Here is a 22496-nt window from a genome sequence, read left to right as displayed (position 1 = left end):
TATTTTGACAGATAGTCCTTAATGATTATCTTGCATTTAATGTACATTTTTTCCCATACTACAGTGTCACGTCAATTTATATTACATATTTCATGTAAAAATGTTTATAGCGATTGATAAAACATTTGTCACATACTTATCTGAAAAATGACTGTCCCTGAGAGTCGCTCTGATGAATGTTAGCTCTTAATCAAGCCTGCAGCAAACAGTTCCACTTCAGAAATATGTGACTGAATGACACATTTGCTTTTAGTTTTCCTTATAATTTCCAGTGCAGTGATATTTATTTCAACTTATATTTTAGTTGTATTTCTGTTCCGTGATATTGTATTTTCCGGAGAGATGTTTTTTTCAGAGGTAATGTAAAGCTTAGACTGAGCCCTTTACACATATCATATTTTATGTTATTTAAACTTAAGTAATTTGTATTCGATTAGATATCAGGATCTGAAACAACAAAAATGGCTGCAGTCTTTACCAAGAAGCTAGTTGCTAGGCAACTTCCACCATTCCAGCTTTATTCTGAGTAGTGCTTGGGGAGGAAGCATCTTTGTTCCGATTGGTTAGTATTAAGAAAGGAGATACTCAGCCCAATATTTGACTGGATTACCATGATATTTCTTCTCTTCTCAAACACAGCCTTAATAAAGCAGTTGTTTCTGGCAGAAGAAGAAAGAATCTCCAGATCTAGTCTGTAAACGAAATGCTTTTTGATAGAAGAATCTTGTCAATGTTTGCAAAGAATGCACTTTACTGGCGTATTATAATTATTCTTAATGGTAACCCGCATGTAGTAGAAACACCTGGGCGTATTTTGCTGTTAGCATTTTTGTTGTTTCAAGTGACAATGTTTCTACCTTGCAGAATAAATGTCACTTTTTGGGAGATAGGCAGGACTGAACCTATTCTTTACTGGGATGACAGACTTCCAAGGAAACCTGCTTCAGCTGGTGTTGGTGGAATGGTAGATGGTACTTTTCCCTCTGAACAAGAATTTCCAAACCGATATACCAGTGTGGTGACGGGACACTGTGCTCTGAGCACTTGGTAAATAAAACTCCCAGAGCAACATGTTAACTTTGGGCGATTTAGCTAAATTCCCTTGGGGCTCAGCACCTAGCCTGATTACTCTTCTCCTTAATTCAGTGAAGTAATGTCCTGTTTTTTCACCTCATCCACTGTGGTTGGTAAAACGAATCGCCTTCTATATAGTATATAAAAGTGCTGTGGGATGGATATCACAATATAATACAAATAAATTACTTTATTGCTATTATTTTTCCATTTAATCCAGCTCTCTATCCCCACACACATAAGGTGTACAAAAATGTCTCCATAACCTGATGTTTCTGCTTGACTTCTGTTGGTTCTGGTATTGTATTAATTATTCTGAAGTCCCTTCAAATCAGCTTGATGAAAACATCTTGGGTGTTCTGGTGTCAATGCTGAATGGCATTTTACTTTAATGTTAGGGCTTATGAATGAGGCACATTTGTAAATTCCAGTGATTAAAAGTGTCATTTAATTTTCATGTTGATCGCATTTGATTTTTTTTTCAGGATTGCTGTTTAATTGCTGTAAAGAAACCCTTATTGTTTGTCAGTGATTATTGATATTATTAATTAACTCCATAGTTGTGAATATTATGATTAATAACATCAACTTTATTCTTGTCAGCATCAATTTGAATCAGTATGCTGATATGCAGTAGTCCAGTGTGAGTAGTTACAGTCGCTGTTTGTTCCATCTCAATGGAAACCTAATTATGTTGTCTATTATAAATACACACATCTTAAATGTCATATTCTATATTTGTGTTTTCTGTAGTCATACGTGCTGTATTTGCTAAATGAACGTTTCACATTAGATATTGTCTAATTGACCTTATTGACCTTTCTTTTCACTGTTGAAGTGTAGATGTTTTACATCAGTAAATGTAGGGAAAAATAAAACAAATGGTTTTATAAAACATATTGCACAGTGTGTAAAATGAGTTCAAATGCTATGGTGTGTGTGCTACTAAGCTGTTTTGGGTGTGCTGATTGCAAGATAATTGAAGACATTTGAGAGTGTTTGGCTCCCTGACAACATACATCTTTAAATTATTCTCAAGAAGGTTTTCACACACATCTATACATTCTAGACTAGCATTTCTCTATTACAATGTAAAACAATATTATTTTACTTTGCAGGAAAGTTAAGACTCATGATGTTGCATTGTTATCACTTGAACAAGCCAGCAAAGAAAAGGTTTGGAATAGTCTGATTAATCTCAAGTTTACCACTTCTGATAAACAATGTTTTTCACCACCAGTTTACAATGGTTGGGTATTTATGTACTAATTACTACATTTCTTGCAATTATTTTAATATATTGATTATCCTTTCAGTATTGTCATTAATACATACACTCATATCTTACATTTCTCGTAAGAGAATATAAAACATTCCTTTAAACATTCCTCTTCATGCACATACTGTAACTGGTATAGAATATAAATTATTGTGATGTGATGTAGTAAAAAGTAGGAGATGTAAACTATTTATTCCTTATTCCTGCATCATTAAATGAAACAACCAAACAATTTTAATTAGATTAGTCAAAGAATCTAAATCAGTAATTTTCTTTGTGATTTTTTAAATATGAATTCAGAGCATATCTAGTATGAACCAACTAGGCCTGGTGTTTATCCTTCTTCAGTCTCAGTATCTATTGATATTACCATAATACAATATCTCTTAGCAACAGCTCTAATGTTACTTCCTCGTGAGCAGAGGTATCAAAGTGTAGAAGACAAAATGCAGTCTCTGGGAAGCCCAGCAGTTTCATAACCTTATCTGTAGTTAGTGTTTAGCACTGATATGATTAAAGTGAATTGGTTGTCCGATAACAAAAATTTATCTTCATGTTGTAGGACAGACGACTGAAGATGTTTTGATTACATCATCTCACAGGGTGGTTTGGTTTAACTTCTGTGTTTATGTATGTGTTATTATTTGATTTTGAGTAAAGGATAAAACATTTTCATAAAACATACGTGAAACATTCAATGTTTTTATGAGGGTAATATTCCGAAATTCCATGAAAGTACAAGCAGCCTTTATTTCACATTTCTGTGTTATGTCAAATGTAGAATTTAAAAGGATCATTGATTCTGTTTGGCGTACTCTATAGTGCTGTACTGGACTGTTTTAAAAACAAAAAACAAAAAAACGAATGCCATCTTTCTTTATTTAAAGTGAATCATTATTCATCTTCGTTGAATACATGAATATAGTAATGGAACTGACATTTACACTGGAGTAAAATTGTGCTATTAGCAGACAAAGCTGTTTTTTAGCACACTGAGAGAAGTGCTATTTTTTTTAATAAGAATGTATAATTATAGCATACTGAGAGGAGTTTATAGCATACTGAGAGCAGCGAACTGAGTCTTCACTTGGTAGTTTATTCTACACAAAGAGAGAAATTAGAGAAACTCTACAAGATGGGTGTTTTGCTATTGATCTAGTTCTGCCAATTCAGTTTGTCTGTTTATAAAGGCGACTGTTAATGGCTTTTGCTTTAGGTAGGTGGAGGCCTTTTTGTCAACACTGTACTGCTCAACTTAAATAAGAATACAGTACAGTGCCTTGCAGTTTTCTGCTGCTTGGCGGAGAAAACATTTCTTTTTAAATATAGTTCATAAAGGTATGCTGTGTAAGCTATTTAGTTAAGCTAGCTTAGTTTTATTTAAGTTAAGCAAAAGACAGACTAAATGGTTTAAAGTAAACTCTTTATATACTGTACTTACATAAATATATCAAAGAGACAGAAAAAGGCAGAGTTGATTGTTTAGTTTCTCAATAAAATTATCATTGAATATCTTGTAATGGCTGTAGATTGTAATAGGTAGTTTTTTGTTTTGAATCAAAACTAAAATTGGCTTCTAATGCTGTAGGATTTATACTATGATATCTAATGTTGTTTAAGTATTCTGAAAACATCTTGATTTGATTTGTTTTTTATTTGAGTTAGTTGGAGGATTAGTTTTAACAGAAGCAAACTAAGGGGGAAATGCTGACAGTCAGCCCTCTGTGATAAGGGTGGAATGGGGACACTGTTTATCAGATCAGGACGTCTTCTGTAAGTATGAAACAAATGGACTAAGACTGATTTTGCATTGCCTGGGTATTGGAATTTTAAGTATGTTCTGTTGCAAGATGAGACTGCTGGAGCTGTACTGTATTTGCCAGTAGAGAAACTGGGACATTGAGATTTAGCTGTATGAGTGTTAGCATGCTCATATCACGCTTGTGCAATGTTAGTGTCACCTTTACTCTATATGTATGAAATCATACTTTTAATTAAGAAAAATAAATAAATGAATATGTAATGCGGGGGATTATTTTATTCCTATAATACAAACAAAAGGATTGGGTGAAAAATGTAGTAATGGAAGGGCAGCAAGGTTCACTACTGTTCTCCTGGGAGTCTTTTAAGGTCTCATTTATTCTAAATTATACTTGGTAGTTCTTCCTTATATACTGTATATATTGCCAATTTTCTTCAAGATAGTTCAAAGACAGATGACAGCTACAATCCTGCTTTGTAGCACCAAAGAATCTGCAGAAAAAAGGGGATGACAAAATAGCAGATTGTTTTTTGCGTTATTTTTTATTATTGTGCTCATGTAGAGCCCTGAATGGGGAGTCAAATTAAATAGCTGTTGAAGATGTGCTATACTCCGAATATATGAGGATATACTTGAAGATTGACTTAATTTTTTAATGGAATGTTTATCTTATCAGTCAAGAAATTTGTTTAATGTGAAAGTAAAAAGAGACGGTAATAAATAAAAAGAGAGGAGGGTCAATTCTGATTCCAGGATCTTTTTCGCATAAAAAAAGGAGCAGATATTGCAGTCTTACCATTTATGATGTATGATCAAAATGGCTGAAAAATGTGTTTTTGCACGGTCAAGTACAAATTGAAATGCTGTGGGAGATTATATTTTATACGTAAATATTATATTGTCGGAGATTAATGTTTATAGCTTGGTATGGATTTCCACGTCTTCTCAATTGAACTAAAGAAACCATTTGTTTTTAAAGTTCTGTATTTTCCACCATTTTATCAATAGAGGTTTTGAGGGAAGAAAACTAGTTTTAACATTACATGGTCAATTTGCACTGAAACAGTGTTAAAGAAGGTTCTGTTTTCCTCTAAAGTGAAATTTACTTAGGTTTGGAAATGGACAAGATGTGCAGAACTTAATTATATAATTGGGAAAAGATTCTGTGAAAGCGACTGTTACTATGGTAATTATTATTTCTTCGTGAATCAGTCTTTAATATAATTATTTTGTGATACAGTATATACTCAGTATATCTCAGGCAAGTCAGTCGTGACTGCAAAATAATTATGAGTTTTTTTCAACTTAATTATGTACTTGTTTTGGTTTAACCGTTTAATCCTCTGCAGTATGAAAAAAAAATAAGAATCATCATCAGATTCTATCAGATCTGTCCAGTTCCCAGCCAGAAATCCGAGCACAGATAATGTTACTCTAAAATTCAAATTAGCTAAATTAATCCATAAGTCTTTACAGAATTTGCCTGATAAGTACATACAAAACCATATATTTTATATAAATAGATACCTATACAGTACTCTATGTATTTCTGGCCTGTAATTAAGCCTAAAATAACTAAATCTGTTGAACACTTCAAAAGGGCATTTGTGAGCCATTTACTAAAATTCAGCACAACTGAACTAGCATGCCAACAAAATCAATCAGTTGTTATAATGTTATAATTACAATACATGTTTAAGGCAGAAAAAAATAGTGAAGACGAATGGTGGCATCACTTGCTGTTCTATTTTTGTATCCATATATTGATTTGTTTAGGAGTTGTGGGCAATGTCACTATATTGTACTGTAAGTCAACTTCTATGACTTTGCGGTATTCCAGTAGAGGTGAAAAGCATCTCTTCTTACATTCTCCTTTGACCAAGTCGAGGTCAGAGGAAGATCTTTTATGATGATTATGTATCAAATGCACTGCAAGGCTTGATTCTTCTGTCTGGTTCAAGGTATTAAATCATTACAGTGCTTCATATTTGGGAACCAAGGCATGCAATGGCCTTGGAAAATGGACAGCATCCGTGCCACAGGCTCTCCACATGTCATTACGTGGTAGTTTTTGGTAGTTGAATTTGTCCTCACTCATTAGCCTTATAAGATTGACAGAACTGGCTTTTGTGGACACTCATAAGGATAATCAATACGAGAGGATTATCAATTGCCAGCTCTTCTGTCTTTCTGGATAGGTTATTGAGTGTTTAAAAAGCAGGAAGGCAAAAGTTATTTTTGAATATTTACCACAAAAGCTATTTCTATTACCAGGTTAAATAAAACAAATCTCACTTCAAACAGAAAATAAATGTTTTTTTTTCAAATTTAATTTTAGTCCTCAAGCATTTTTTTTATCAAGGGCTGTTATTGAATACTAAAAATGATATGAGGTATAAAAAGAAGCAGATTTAGATGCTTGAAGTGGTTCAGTATGGAACCTAGGACAGAATTGTATATATATTCGATAAATCAACAGATGTTTTGACAAGAACTGTGTGTTACAGATGCAGAAATCTTTTTACCTCCTGGGACAATTCAGCTTTTTTTTGCCACATCCCCCTCCTCTTCATAAAAGGAAACATTCCACAAAACCTGCTAAAAATACTTTGAAACAAGGAAATACCATGAGTATTAATAGAAACCAGCCATAACTTAGGCTGCCTGAAAGTAGTACATTCACATGTAAAGTAATGACGAGCAGAGAATGAATTCAAGAAGGTTCAATACAACATGATTCACAGTTGAAACAATGTAGCTTTAGCTTTGATCATTTTAATCACACGTTATTTATTTTTCATCTAACAAAACAGGTACTGTCATTGTCCATGATTCATATGAAAAAGTGTTACTACTTCTAAAAACTTGCATATGAAAGTGTGAATCCTATTGTATGTTAGGGTATGATGAAACCTGCTCTTCTTACTCTCATGCAGTGTTTGCTGATGTGCAGGACTGTGGGATGACACACTTATCCACCCAGGTGTGTGAAACATGCTTCATCTTTCTGCCTCCTTCCCTGGAGCTCAATTAAAAATGTATGAATTAAGACTGTTTAGCCCATCACTGGTTTGACTGGTGAGTCATTAAACGCATTTTTTCACTCCCTAGAGGGAAAAGCTGCAAGCTGCATCTAAAAATAGTGAATTTTTATCAAATTCAGGATACAATCCTGACTCTCATTCTACTAAAATATTAAACAACCGTGGAAGGAAAGTAATGGATGTTAATATTGTCCATCCCACTCAGCCTGTTTTTACTCGACTGGACAGAGAACCAGTTCTGTGTTCATGATTAACAACCCCTTTAGTCCAGACGAGACTTCTCGTACGATTCCCACATCCGTCTTACTTAGAGGAATAAAAAGGTCTTGACTGCAGGAGGACCAGCTGCTGTTTCCTATTGGAATCACTTTCTAATCTACAGAAACATTGCTTTGACAGCACCAAGGACCCTGCATTGACTCAGCGTGTGTCAGATAGGGTTGGGATTTGGAGCTGTGAAACAACATCATGAAGGAAAGCTAAGCGATTATGGAGGAGTTAACTTTGCCTTACTGTTTTGCTCCTTTATTTTGGTAGAAAATAGCTCCCTGTTTGGTGCCTTTTTCAAAGATCTTCCTGGAAATTGCATAAAAAAAACCCTGGGGTTTTAAAAACCCTAATTAGGTAAAATCATAAGTGATGAATTGACCATAATAGCAATAGCCATCCATCTTATAACTGTCGCATCCAATTTTATTTTTGCCCATTTTGGCAAGCAAAGGGCACAAGGCAGGGTACAATCTGGATGGGATGCCAGTCCACTGCAGGGTACACACAGGCACAGACACACTCATACCAGGACCAATTGTCCCAAATAACCAACCAGGATGCCTTTGACCTGCAGTAGGAAACGGGAGCACCCAGAGGAGATCCACACAAACACGGGGAGGGCATACAAATCCCATGCAGATAGGTCCAGAATTGAACCCAGAGTCCCAGCACTGCGCCAGTGTACCTCTAAACAATAACATGTTGTCGTTTTTTAAGATTTAGTCTTGCATTTATGGCATTCTAGTGTGACCGTCGCGGATCCGCGCCGTTTCGTCCCGCAACACCTGGGCCGCGAACCCGGGTCTCCGGCATAACGCAACAGAGAACCAGCCGCATGAGCTAAAGGAGACCTCCTTCAGAGACCTAGGCACCTGAGGTCCCTGCTACGCGCAGGGAGGGCGATGACGTCACCACGTCCAAACTAGCTCCGCTACACTTGTTCATCACAAAGGAACGAAATATGATTTACACTTTTGTTAGCCCTGGAAATGAACCACCTCATTTACCACTGTAGTGAGGCACCCAGTGACGCTAGGCAGTCATTCTGTGACAGTAGCGCCACTACGCAGCAGATCAGGGAGAGGAGTGAGAATTTGCCTCACAAGCGGAATTAGAGGGAGCTGCACCCCAACTCTTACAAACAGCTCCTTGGATCGTTAATGACAGCTCCATCATCAGAAGGTCACTTGTCCTGGTGAAGGCTGTAAAAACCGTGATTCCATCCTGGAAGCACAGGACACAGTGTCCTAGAGAATGTGAGTGTTCCTGCTGTGACATCAGTTCAAGGCCTTGTGCCACTTTCGGATTTTAAAATATTCTCGTCTACCTTTCCTGGGATACCTTCATAACAGAGACCCTTGATGCAAGTCCATTTTATCACCTCAAGTTATGATGTTTACTTTTTTCCAGATTTTCTTGTTTTTGTAGTTTGTTTTTTTTTAATTCAAAAAGCCCTTTTTAATATTCAAAACGCAATATTTATGTTGTACAACTGGTCATACGGGTTGACCATGATAAACCATTATTTACTCTACTATCACTGTATGCAGTTTTGTATATCATAGTTTTTAGAATACTGTTCCCACTGCTGATTTTCTAGAACAAACATTTGAAGATGACATTATGTAGTTTCTGAAAATAAAGTTGGCCTTTTCCTTAATTGTAATGTCATCATCTAAAGTATATCAATCAAAATTATACCATTTTACCCAATTTTACCCTATTTTTCGGAGTGTTTTTAAATCAAAAGTTTCTTTATATGTATTGAACAACATTTGCACGAAGCTTCAGGTTACAAATAAAGCATCATGATTTACTTTTGGCTAACAATGTTGTTGTTTTTTTTTTAAAAACATAAAATAGTATATGCTTTTGAAGAATGTTTCTAACAATTTGTGTAAAACACCTACTGGACTCTGTTTAATTAGAAATACAGATACAATCTATTTATAGTCTGTTTTTCAGATGCCCCTCTCAAGTTTTTTGATTACATGAGCTTAATATGTTTGCTCTAAAAATGTGTCTGTTATGTTCTTTGTGTTATTAGTTACAGTTAAATGTTTGTAAATAAGATTACTCCATGAAATATGCTACACCATATTTCAATCAGTCAAGACAAATTTAAACTGGCCCAAACCTCTGAGATCATTGTTTGAAATCCAGGGCAAAACAAATTTAAAATATTATTTCATGTTGTAAGTAGTTTTTATGCACCAGAGAAGCAGTAAACCTCTGCTTAAGTTACTTTATGTGTTAACCTGCTCAGCTGAAACAGTTCTAAAGGTATAACAAAATATTTTAGGTCAAAGAAGGTGGTTGTTGTGGTAGGAGGTTATGAAAATACTTTTGTATTAAAAATCAGATGTTTATAAAAAATATTTCAAAAAAATAATTTTATTTATAAAAATATATATTTTATATTTGTGATATATTTTTAAAACCTGCATCTTTATGAGCTCTAATGACATCCTTGTTGTGTTGTAATAAGTCTGGAATTCTGTTGCAGGAAAAAGAAAGATATTTTAAGTGTTTCACCCTCTTCCATACTTTAATTGTCTGTGAAAATAATAAACAGACATTACTTTGTACTGAGTACTGTACGACAATTGGATTTGGGTGTACAGTATTCACATTTCGATGAGCGCATATGAGAAAAATGATTTTCAGTGCTGGGAGTTGCACTATGAAGTTCACACTTCCTGGGCTTTGGTTAGTTCATTGATTAGGATGTATAGTTATACTTAGGTTGGTTGACACTTAGATCAATGGGGTGATGATGTGATGTTTCTTTACACTGCTGCTGGAGCACATACTGTACCAAATACCTGCTTGTACAATTCATTTCCCAGCTGGAAACAACAAAGCGGAAAAAGTCTTTAATCTGTAGCCAGCTAAGCAAAATTTTTCTTGTTCTGAAAGCTGTCTTTTGAGAACAGCAGTGGTTCAGTATTGTGGGACAGATAGGCCTATGTTGCAGAGTTTCTTTACCTTAAAGGAGTTAATACATGCTGATACTAACAAACACCGATTTATTAGCAAAACAATTGCCACAAAAACTCAATCAAAAGTGGGTAGGAAAACAAGGTAAATGTATCACCCCTTAATGTCCTTCACAGGTTTATTGCTTTATTCCTTCAACTTGAATGTTCTGACGAATGGGGCCTTTTCGCAAAAAGATTGAAAGCTAACCCAAATCCTTAATGACTTTACAGAAGAACCCATGTGAAACATAGGCTGAATCCTATAGCCCAGACATGATTACTTCGAAACCTTTGTCATGTCATGTGCCGGCTGTGACCAGGATACTGTAAACGGTAGAGTACAGCTGACTGAAAAGTGGCCGGGGTTAAGCAGGTGCGAGCTGGCTAGCATATGCTTGGCTGGGAGTTTGGCGGTGACCCCTGTGGATTGCTGGATGCCTGTGAGCTCATACTGTTATTTCTTTGTGGAGCAATTTTTAGAAATTGTCCCATAGCACAACAACACAGTGAAATGTTCCTCCCTCCCCTGCCCCCACTGGCCATCAGTCGTAACCCCTTGTGACCCCTTGTGTGAGTTTCTGACAAAGCGTTCCTAAAATCAAGCCAGACAGCTCTGCTATAGGGATAGTGCAGTAAGAATCTGATGGCTTCACGTCCTCAGAGCACCCCGAACCTCCGGTGTGTCCTCTCTCACCGTTGATCCAAATGGAAAATAATGTTGAGACAGGACAAGTTGAGAGATGATATGGGAGGGAAAATGATAGCCAACAGTGTCATGCCAGCATTTCTTTAGGTGCGTTGATGCCAAATCAAAAGAACAAGATTCAGGAGCATCCAGGAGCCTGAAGTGTTATGTATGAAAGCAGCATCTGTCCCTGGCCTGATTCCAGTCTGGGAAGTGAGGGTGGAGAAATAAAATAAAAAAAATGTCCCATCAAAATCATGTCCCAAAAAATCAAAGTGTTTTTTTTTGCTTCTGATTCAACCTCATACCACAGATGCCCTTGGGTACCAAGTCCTATTAAATTGTTCTTGTTCACTTTGAGCAGGAATTAAAAAAGCTCCTTTTTGCCAAGGGAACAGAACACAACACAAGGAAGGTATTGACTTTATAAACAAATACTGTATGTGCTAAGAAAAAAACAACAAACAACTCAATAATTCACTGTATCCCCTTCTCTCTGTAGTGTAATAGTGATATTTGGTATTTCTGGTTGACATTCACTGTTTTCTGTCAGTCAGATTTATGAACTAGTCAAATTACTTTGAAAGCTGCCTCTGCTGGGGGCTTTCAATTGTGTTTTCAGTCTATTTTCATACACAGACTTTAAAAGGGTAAGAACTGTATGATAATTTTATTACACAAAAAATGTCAACATTTCTGTCTTATTAAAGGATTGTGTAAATTAGCTTATTTTAACCAGTTTAAATGCTCCAAAACACATGAACGCTTATCAATTTAGATTGTTTTTCTCCTTTTAAAACTAATATCTCTTCCAGTCAAGTCTATCAAATTATTTTTTCAGAAAATTTGAGCATGAAATAACCCCCCAATACTTACACTTTTTTCAAAAGTGAAAAGGGGCATCTCTTCCAATGTGACTAAATTAAATGATTTGTGATTTGTGAAGGCTTTAGTGTGACGATAAGTCCACACACAATCATGGGCATACACAAAAAACAGCGTAATTAATTGACAGTTTAAATAGAGAAGCTCTTCAACCACTGGTTAGACTGAGAAAGCAATTACCAGGTAGCAAAGCTGTCTTAAACAAAACACTCAACTGTGAAAGGTGAGTGTGTTATCACAGCATTTTGTGTACAGTAAAACTATAGATGTCCCACAGTTGCAAGACTTGACATACTGTATTGCAGAAATGGATTTTGATCAATTTCTATTTTAATAATAGCCTTGTGTACTCCACTACTTCATCCAGTATGTGAGCCTCAAAATAATCTAGCTTTGTACAGGATGCTTTTCTAAATCATTCCAGTCCCATAAAATATATTTTGTTTATGTGGCACAAGCCAGCGTTTTTTATTAGATTGCAAATACAAAAAGAGAGAAAGGCATGTCATTGCTTCATGGTTCAAGGCGTATGACTGTTCATGGGACTGATACTGTGCTTGCTAGGAGCAAAATTGTCTGAAGCATGTGATCCAGTCTTTCCCATATTTATTTTTCAATGCTGCATGGCAAGTTTTTTTCTAAAAAAAGATGATAGTGCATAATACTATGCACTATAACACTCACTAAGATGTTAGTATAGTTCTTTGCCATTATTAATTTAAACAAAATTGTGTGCCGTATTGTAACAATATGGCATACCATATTGCATTCAAATGGGGGGAATTTGCCCACTTGCTCTGTAGCTGTACAAAATAGTCTGCCTTGTCTTCCAAACAACGAAAGAGTATTATTTCATGACTCTTTCGCTTCTATTGAAAATGTAAGGATAACGAGAGAGAGGATGTTTAGTTGTGTGGTTCTGTTGGGATATTTATGGAGTTGCGTTGGTAAGGGAAGAGCTTAGTGACCTAGATAGGCAGTCTATATTGTGACATGTGACTGCCCATCCCTCCTTGCCAGATTCATGTTGCACAAAAACCCTTTTCAGCTCCAGGCAGATGAAAGGAAAGGAAACAGCTGGTTCAGCTTTATCTCATTCAGGTCAGATATTTGACTCAGTATGTAATCATGGGCAGAAAAAGAATATAAGGGCAGTTTATGTAAAAAAGACCCAGTATGTGACATGGTGCTTCTCTTTAAAAAAACGTCAACAACAGTAAAAAAACAATCTGTGCGTGATGTTTATAACCACCATCTTATGACTGCTAACACTGTGGACTCTCGACTTTAAACCATCATTTGAAACAGCCTTCTTAAATGTGAGTGTCTGTTTGTAATAGGATCCCTTTGAGCAGGTTTTATTGTGTGAAAGAAGAAAAATGAGCAAGTAGATTTTGACTGCTGGCTGAAGTTAATTTCTGTCTTGGTGTAGAACAGCACTCACTGTAAACTAAAGATTAAATGAATATGCCTGGAGCATATTAGACCAAGGAAACCCCACATATGCTGTAATTAACTACTGTATGAGTTCCCTCTTGTGGCTTGTATTACACAGTGTGTGTACCCTCTTAAACGCATGCATGAGATGTACTGAATGTGTCTATGTACTGTATGCATATTACATTATACACAGATACAAATGAATTTTAACAAAATGTTTTGACTTTTTTGCTTCTCATTTTCCAATGGAAGAGAAACCTTTCTACTCTCAGAAAATGCTGTTTTGTGTCATAAAAATAAAAAATATTTCTAACTGTAATTAAGCTACCAGTGATACTTTGATTTTTAATAATGGATACAGAATAACTAATGCCAAGTCTAGGGCTGTGTGTTAAGTTATATAAGAATATACCAGAAGTATTATATGTGTTATATGCTGTAAAATGATTCAGATAATTACATTTGAGGCTTTGGAAAGCAGGGGAAAGTGGTTCCATTTAGTGTGAGAATATTACCTTTTATTTTTGTTTTGTAATGTTTTTTCCTTCATTTGAGCTAATTTACAGTGATTGATAATTCATGTATCCTTATATTTTGTGATGTAGTAAGGGGGTGTATTTGTATTCAAGGTTATCTACAAATGCACTTTAAAACACTTGAGTACTTGTGTACTAGTACTGTGAATTTCAAGGTTTTTTTAAAGAAGAACTCTCAGGCCAAATACTTGCCAACAGTCCTCATGCTGCCTTCTATCACTTAATTAATCAGCAGTTACACCCGGCCAAGATAGGTCATAGAAGTGTGTTATCATTGTATATTCAGTGTTAACATGGGAAATTAGAATTTAAAGACTTAATGATCCTGTACAAGTAAAGGCAGGTGCAGTTATTGTAGGTGCTTCTATATCTTCACATAATGTATAATACCAACTGATGGGCTATTGTTCTTTGTACATGGAACTGTAGATTATTATTTAGATGATTTCCTAAAATTGAAATAAAATGTGTTTATGCACTTCAAATAATATAGAACGTACTATAGGCTGAGCAGGGGCACTTTAATGAATCATCAGTTTTCTAACGCAGCTAAAGGGAAGCTTGGATCTTTCACTTTCATTGAAACAAGAACATTAAAGGATCCTCACCAGTCATAAAATGAAAAAATGTTTTTATTTAAAACAAACTGGCATGAAAGGAAATACTTTCTGGGTCTTTTAAAAGATATTACAGATCACACACTTAAAACATTTAGATACATTGCATTAGATACAGTACATTCCTGTACGTGTTTGACCTTTAAAAAACCCTTTCTTTTGATTTGGAAGGCACCAACACTTTCAGTGTTCATTCTGCTGGGTCAGAGCATATCTCCTGTTGCCTTAGCAACTGTTGCATGCATTTAACCATGAGGCCTACAAGAATTGACTTTGGTAGCTGTTGGTAAAGGAGCTGTCCTGGGTTCAGGCTCAATACAATGGAAACTCTACTTCAGATCAATTAAGCAATAACATTGTTTTGTTCCCTTTTATCCCTTGATGGATTTGCTGTCAAACCTCAAAATTGTAGAATGGTATAGAATTACTATTTTTTCTTTTCCCAAATATAGACCAACACTACTTCCCTGAACATGCAGTTAAATTATTTGTATCCCCCTTTTTCTGCTTCTCAAGCTCATTAATTAGGAAGTGTTTTCCATTTCCACTTCCAGTGTAACCTTAGATGTGGTAAATACTGTTATTTTCATTATTTTTGCACCACAATTAAAAAACCTTCAAATAATCCCATTGTGTTTAATGAAGAGATCAGTTATATAACTGAGTTCAACTGTAACAAAAACAAAAAATCAAGTGTCTGAGTCCCCAGGACTGGGTTGGGAATATCTGCAGAAGGACACCTTTTTTATTTTCAGATTTGCAGGGTGGTCATCTGCAACCCTTTTCCAATTATTTGGATTATATCTGAACATATTAAAGTATGCAATAATACTCCAAAGCTAATTCTTATTTTCTCATTAATCTGTTGTGTGGAATCTCCTGCCATAGTAATATCTCTATCAAACCTAATTCTGATGAGAAAATGACTATTATTACAGATTGCATCATTTAATGACCACTATTAGAAACTCTGTAGCACAGCTATTGTCAAATGGAAGTACTGTATGTCATTTTCTTTTCACATGTGTACAGCAATAAAACATAACGTAGTACACAGCAGAAGTGAAACAGTGGTGATTCACTCACAGGTTTTACAGAATATTACCTGGGAAAGTTGAAGTCTTTCAGATGTTAACTGTTCTGTGTAAACAGGGGTTTGGTCTTCAAATGGAAAGCCCCGTGCCCACCAGTGTTTATGTTTCCACTTTGAAAATCCATGTTGGCCTTTTGACATTGTGGTGTGGCATAAATGAGTTTTAATGGCAAAACATGCTTTAGAATATTTTTCCTCTGAGGGTACAGGATTGTCATTTCACATGACATGTCTTTTATTTTTTATATGGTAGCCTTATCTGAGTTGCTCACACTGAAAACTATAGGCAGTATTATTGTATGACCTGACCATCTATTACAGTGTAGTACTGACATCTAGTATAACATTGATAAGCACTTAAGCATGATAAAAATACAATTTTAATAGAAATTTAATTGTAAGATTAGAAAATCTTTGATTTATTTTATTTCCTTTTAAATGTCACTTTCAGGTGAATCCTTTGTAATATAGATATATTCAGATATTATTTTCTAAAGCTAAAATGTATCATGGGGAAAGAACACAAGAATTCAATTGAAACAAATATGAATTTAAATATTTTCATTTTGACCATTGTGTTCTTGTTTAGACAGGTTTTTGCCATTGGCACAAGTTTAAAAAATCCCTGATAATATACCTGATAACACATGGAATAGAGCTTCTTGTACTTCTTGAAGCTACAATGCAAAATGTGGAAATTAATAGTATAACCCTATTACAGCCGATGGAAATTTAGGTACACTTTAGAAACTGACATTCTTGTACTCTGAGAGGGGATGGATTCTCTCTGTTGTGACTGAATGTGCAGTTAACCAGTATTGATTGTATTTTGCTTATAGCACAAAGAAGTATTTACCAGACTCAGAATGTCAGGCTTATTTAGACTTATTTCTCTAAAGGCCTCCCCGCACCTCTTCTTTGTGGGAACTTAATTACGATGGATTATTGGATTTCAATTTCCAATTTCCTACCTTTCTGTTGACTGAGGCACGGTAATGAGTTTAGCTGAGAACCAGTTCCTGCTTTTTCAATGATCAATGCTGAAGTTTTAGGAATAATGTACTGTAAAACAATGTCAGGAGTAAAAAAAAAGATGATGAAACAAAGAGTAAGCAATACAAGGCTGTATTTCAGCAGGTTCTTGAAAGCTTTCCTACCAGAACTATCCTGTGAATTTAGCTTAATTTGGAACCTATGAATTGTCTTGTACCATGTTTTTTCATGTTATATCAAAATTGTAGACATTATGTCTCATTTCTGTAACTGTCTCTTTATACAGTACAGACATTCTAGATGGTTGCAGAGACATTTTGTGCAGCCCAAATGATTTGATGTAGTACCCTAAAAAGTTAGAGAACATATAAAAAAAACATTTTCCTTCCCAAGCAGTTAGTCATTGTAATTAAAATAGTTGTCCTTTTAGTTGTGCATGAATTTGTTCTTATTGACAATTTTCAGTGTAATGGAGGTGGTAGATGCCCCCCCAAAATATCTAAATAAATAAATGTGCTCAAACTTTGGAAACAATATACAGTAGCTCAGAGTCCAAACCTGCACCAGATCTGGCTTCTAGAGGTAAACTCTCATAATCCAATCTAATCTTCCTCCTTTCTCTTTAGGCTTCAGTTTTACTTTTTGTTGTTTTTTTTTTTTTTTCATCCAGCACGAAGATGAAATGTCCTTAAATGAGTTGGTAGAAAATGTTTAGGAGTTATGAGATCAATATGAAATTCTCAGTACCACCAATTTTAGTTTAAAATTAGGCATACTGATGTAACGTCTACCCGTTTATTTTAAAAGTCCAACGTTTTCCTCCCAGACCAATGGGATTCTTATGGTAAGTTTTTCTTTTTTTCCAGACTGCGCTAAATGACCGATTTATAACATATGCCATCATTTAATTTCAGTGATTGCATGGTTACCGATTTAAAAAAACCTAATTTAAACCTATAATTTTTTATTAATTTATTTTTATGATTTCCTTTTGTGTTGTCGTAATGCCGTTTGTCCACCAAGACAAATATAGGCTTGCATTCTCCCCAACGGCACTCAGTTCCCCTGTGATCTTGAATGAAGTCACGGATGGAAAGTTTTTCCTCTTCGCTTGTTGTCAGCTGCTATGCTCATTGCCAACCTATTTCACCTGCACTCATTAGTCCTGCTGTGCCAGTGTCAGCTGTCTGACGCTGTGAGGATTCGGAAAGCCAGCGTTGATGATATTGCTTGCCAAGTGTTTTTAGTATTAAGTTTACATCACAGTTTTCAGCTAGGACCCTCTTTATGGAAGCTGATACAAGGATGTGTACAGGGATGTCTTAAAATGTGTACTGTAGGTTGTCATTGTTTCATTGTCTAATTTTTGACCAGAAAGATTAAATTATATGCTTTACAAAACCTTAACAATGGCCAGAATTCCTTTTAAGCAATATCTCCTTTTCCTTTTTGAGGTTGACCTATTATTCTAATAGCAACAACTGACTGACGTGTGGCATTGAAGAATACCTCTGAGCTTAAATTGCACCAGGCAGATAGCACCAACCAAAGAATAATTTACAGTAGTATAACTAGAAATAAAATTGCTTTTATTTTAGAGTCACTAGCAATTTTCCCTTTGATGGCTGAGTGGTTTAATAGAATTGCTTATTTTATTTTTTCCTGAAGAAAGAGGCAATTTATCTTACTTGGGTTTCCAACAAAAAACAAGTATATTTATTTCCTTTTTTCTCCTTTGTGAATTTTGTCCATAAAACAGCTCAGTTCTATTATATATCAAGTGATAGTCAAGCATTATAGTGATCTCTGAGCAAAACGACATTTTCAGAACATGGAGAGGGCTTCTGGGAAATGTGCCAAGGATAAAATATGTAGAAGTTGCAATGCAGGTTTTTTTTCTAAATAATTTTTTTGTCACAAAGGTGAACGCAAGAGTACAGTAGAAAACAGTATAGTATATAACTATATTTCCTGAGAGATGCAGGAAAGGGCTGGGCTGCTCTTTGCCTATAGGGCATAGTTTTGTTTAGCTACTGATATATTAGGTGTATTTATACACCATTAACATTATATATTTCATTACAAAAGGTGATAACTGTGATTTATAACATAATAATAATGTGTCCATAGTCCTAATAGTCTTTGCACTGGAGTTAGGAATGTGCTATTTTTTTAAAGAATTTCTGAAAATTTTAAACTGTTATACTTTAGAGAATTGGGATGAAACTTCCCAAATTAAATAATTTTAACTTTAGACAGGAATCAGTGTTTTAATACTTTTTTAATTCAAGCTTTATAATCTTATAATGCTTTTAAATTGGGTTCTTTTAACTAATATGTTATTTTTGATTCTCTTTTGACATTTCATTAAAAGAAAAAAATAGTTTTAATTTAACTATATGTCATCTTGATGTATTCATTTTATGTCTCTGTACTAAAGTCGTTGAAAGTGCTTTTCCTCAATGCTGTCGCTCCTGGTATGTAATTCAGAATGAAAAATTTTGTTTTCACATGGTGAAAAAGTCATTATCTTTTCCTGTTAAGTGACATAGATTACGGTACCTTCTTTCTGGAAATATTTGCAAATAATAATAACATAGTTCATGCAAAGGAAATGAAGTTTAAGGTACAACATGTACATACAGTACAGGTGGTTCATATGAAGTTTACATTTACATAAAAGCAGAAAGTTAATGTGACCTATGCTGAACATGATGGTGTGTCAACATTCCACATTTTAGTCGTCTCTGTCTTCAGCAAGTGTTCATCTATGGTACTGTAATTTGTTTTTCAGCAGTCTTATTCACAGACTGTTGCTGTGCAGTTCAGTAAAAAGTAATTTGTCAGCCTAATAAATAAATAATACTACATATTATTTAGAAACAATTTGAAATAATGTAACGGAATAATAGTTACATACATATGAAGCTCTTAAAAAGGCTTTATTGCTTTGTATGAATAATAATATACAATTTTCACTTTAGGTGTTTCCACTATTAGATGCATAATTATATTTATATTTAAAATTCAGATGATTAAAAAAATAATCAAATATCAAATAAGATACAATTAGACAGCAATCTTGGGTGCAGTTTTTGAAATTCGTTGAAATTAGGCCTCTGTAACTTAGTAACAGTATTTTGCTAGTAGTAATTTAACTTAGCTTGTTTTAAAGAAACATACATTGTCAAGCTGAAGCTCTTGAGTATATCACTCTTCTCTTCTTTTAATGCATTTTCATTAAAATAATTACCTTTCATTTTCCATTCATATAATGTCCAATTAATAATGTATAAGCTATATGTTATACAGTAACCAGTGATAAGGAAGTTGACACCAATAATTTAGATTGTATATCTATTAAATTCTTATCGGGCATTATGTACTTCTTAAACAAATTTACATTGAAATCTATACACACACAATTCAAGGAGTGGTTCAATGAATGGTTTCAGGCACTCCCTGCTTTATTGCCCTAAAAATGATGCTGGGAGCTCCAGGGTCTGTGGTGTTAGACAGACAAAGTGTTCTGGCAAAAGAACAGGTGACTAATGGCATGTCTGCATACATTTTCTGGACAAGTCTGTGCTCACTGTCTCAGAATAATTGGTAATGGCTTTTGTTCCTTAAAGGGGAAATGCCTCAGGTTGTATCCATTTAAAAAAAAAATATTATGCTACTTTTGATGCTTTGGGTAATACCAATAATTTATAAGTCATAAATGTAAAATGAGATGACAGATGTGTCACATATTCAGTGGATGACATCAAATAAGTGAGAGTTTGGTACTGTATGCTCAGGCTTGTGTTGCATAACCCAATTCCTCTGTGTGCACAAGTCTTTAGTGGAAGAATTGATCAAAGGAAGTCACAGAAGTACAGTATCACCATTTGGTCCTTTGGTGTTTCAGTGAAATAAAGATTATCCTGAGATTTAAAAGAGAATTCATAAGATTCAAGTAGTTTCCTAGATTTTGAGGAGGCCGCAGTGGAAATGGACATTCTCATGCCAATAAGCTGTTACAAACTCCTGCTCTGAGGATGAAGGAGGTTTTAGAAAAGCTAAGAAAAAGTTCCTTCTCAATCAAAAAAGTAAACTTAAGTATTTGGTAAATTTAGGAAAAGCATATATTTTTACTTCTTTTTTGGTACTTTCCATCTGAAAATTTGTCTTTGGTAGGATGATTTTCAAAAGATTTTTGTACTAGTGCATAATTAGTTCCACTTTTGCTACCTTGTCTCTGACACAGTGCAGTTAAAAACAGTTTGAATATCACTGTTGTCTCTTTGCTATATTTTATTTTTGAACACATGCCATTACTTTCAGAATGCTAATAGCAATTTTTGTTTTAATTCAGCTTATAATTCATCCTTATAAGTCTGCTCTTGGTGAAGCAATAAATTCACATTTGGTTCACAACTGTAATATTTTTTTCAATGTTCAGTAAGCTCACTTGGCATAATCACAGTATAATTTTATAGTCTCTGTCTATGCATTGTTTTGCTTTAAATCACTCCATTTGTTCTGGCTTTTAACTGTACCAGTGAGCAAGACCCCAGTTATATCGGCAAGGGATTTGTGTGACCACAGGTAGTAGATGAATATTTATCAGCTTTTGAATAAACAAGTAAATAATGAATAAACAGCTTGATTGTCACTTTTAATTTGCACTATGGCTCTAAACGTGGATAGAAAACTGATACTTCTTAGAAAAGGGGGGACAGTGAATCATCGAGAGCAGCTGACATTTAATGCAAGCTGGCAGCCCCAGGAACAGGAAATACACACCTGCTGCAGCTTACTCCCTGCCATGCTGATAGTTCTATGGTTCTGTAAACAGTTCCAAAACATTTTTTGCTGCAATACAACTGGTACTATGCTGCTGCCTCTGAAGGAGTATGCTAGGGTGAGCATGTGATACAACAACAGTGTGTTTTTGTAAGTTTCCAACTCTTTCAGATTGTCTGTTCTGTTTTTTATACAGTAGAAGACTTGCAATGAAGTGAAATAAGATAAGATTGCTTTTTTGTCCATATACAATTTCTTGTATTAGGAGTTTGTCTTTTTGCATACCCAGCTAAGGGCCTTGCTCAGGGGCCCAATGGAGTAGGATTCAATTTAAACACTTTTCTTCAGTCATTTAAAAATGTATGCTGTGCCTCAGAAGAAACATTATTACTACATCAAAGTTCCCAAAGTTATTTTAAGGAAAATGACATGTCTTTTTGCAGTAGATGCGCTGACATTTTTATTACTGAGTGCCATGGCTCATCAACAGTTGGTGTAGCCTGAAGGTCATGGGATTGTAGTGTGTGGGCACCACAAGACAAAATGCAAGATGTGTATGCATGATAGATGCTTTGTGCCAGACTGCAGGTGCTGTCTAGTATGATTCTGTTCCATTCCTCTTTTAGAGGATGAGCATAGGTTTCTTAACTGGTTTTTGAGCTCTAGACACAGTACCACACGTTATCCCAGTTCATGTTAAATTGGGTTTAAGTCTGGCGAGTAGGGCATGCACAGCATTACTCATTCAGCGTAATGCATTTTCATCCCACAAAAAAAGCTGTTTTCATATGAGCAGCACATTTCTTGTCCTACTGGGATGTTGTCATATCAGGGTCAGCTCAAAGGACAAGGCAGAAAGTGAGGTCCCAGAATTTTGTCCCTGTGACACTGTGCAGTCAGGTTTGCTTCAGTCACTGCACTGACAGTCACACTTGGATTTTGCCATTGATCTTAGCAAGGTGTTGTGACTTCTGGTCTTCTACCTTCTGTCATTGACATCCTATGTTTACCTGTATTGTCTTGCCAGGTTAGAAGCTGCTGGCTGTGTA

General features: G+C 35.1%; 1 protein-coding gene across 10 annotated transcripts in view; it reads left to right on the top strand.

The window, feature by feature from the left end:
• dip2ca (disco-interacting protein 2 homolog Ca) overlaps nucleotides 1-22496 on the top strand; it is a 222912-nt gene that overhangs the window by 41137 nt on the left and 159279 nt on the right. The gene's annotated exons all lie outside the window — the stretch shown is intronic.

Source organism: Lepisosteus oculatus, chromosome 6, assembly GCF_040954835.1.
Source record: "Lepisosteus oculatus isolate fLepOcu1 chromosome 6, fLepOcu1.hap2, whole genome shotgun sequence".
Classification (NCBI taxonomy): Eukaryota; Metazoa; Chordata; class Actinopteri; order Semionotiformes; family Lepisosteidae; genus Lepisosteus; species Lepisosteus oculatus.
This window is presented reverse-complemented; position numbering and strand designations above follow the sequence as displayed.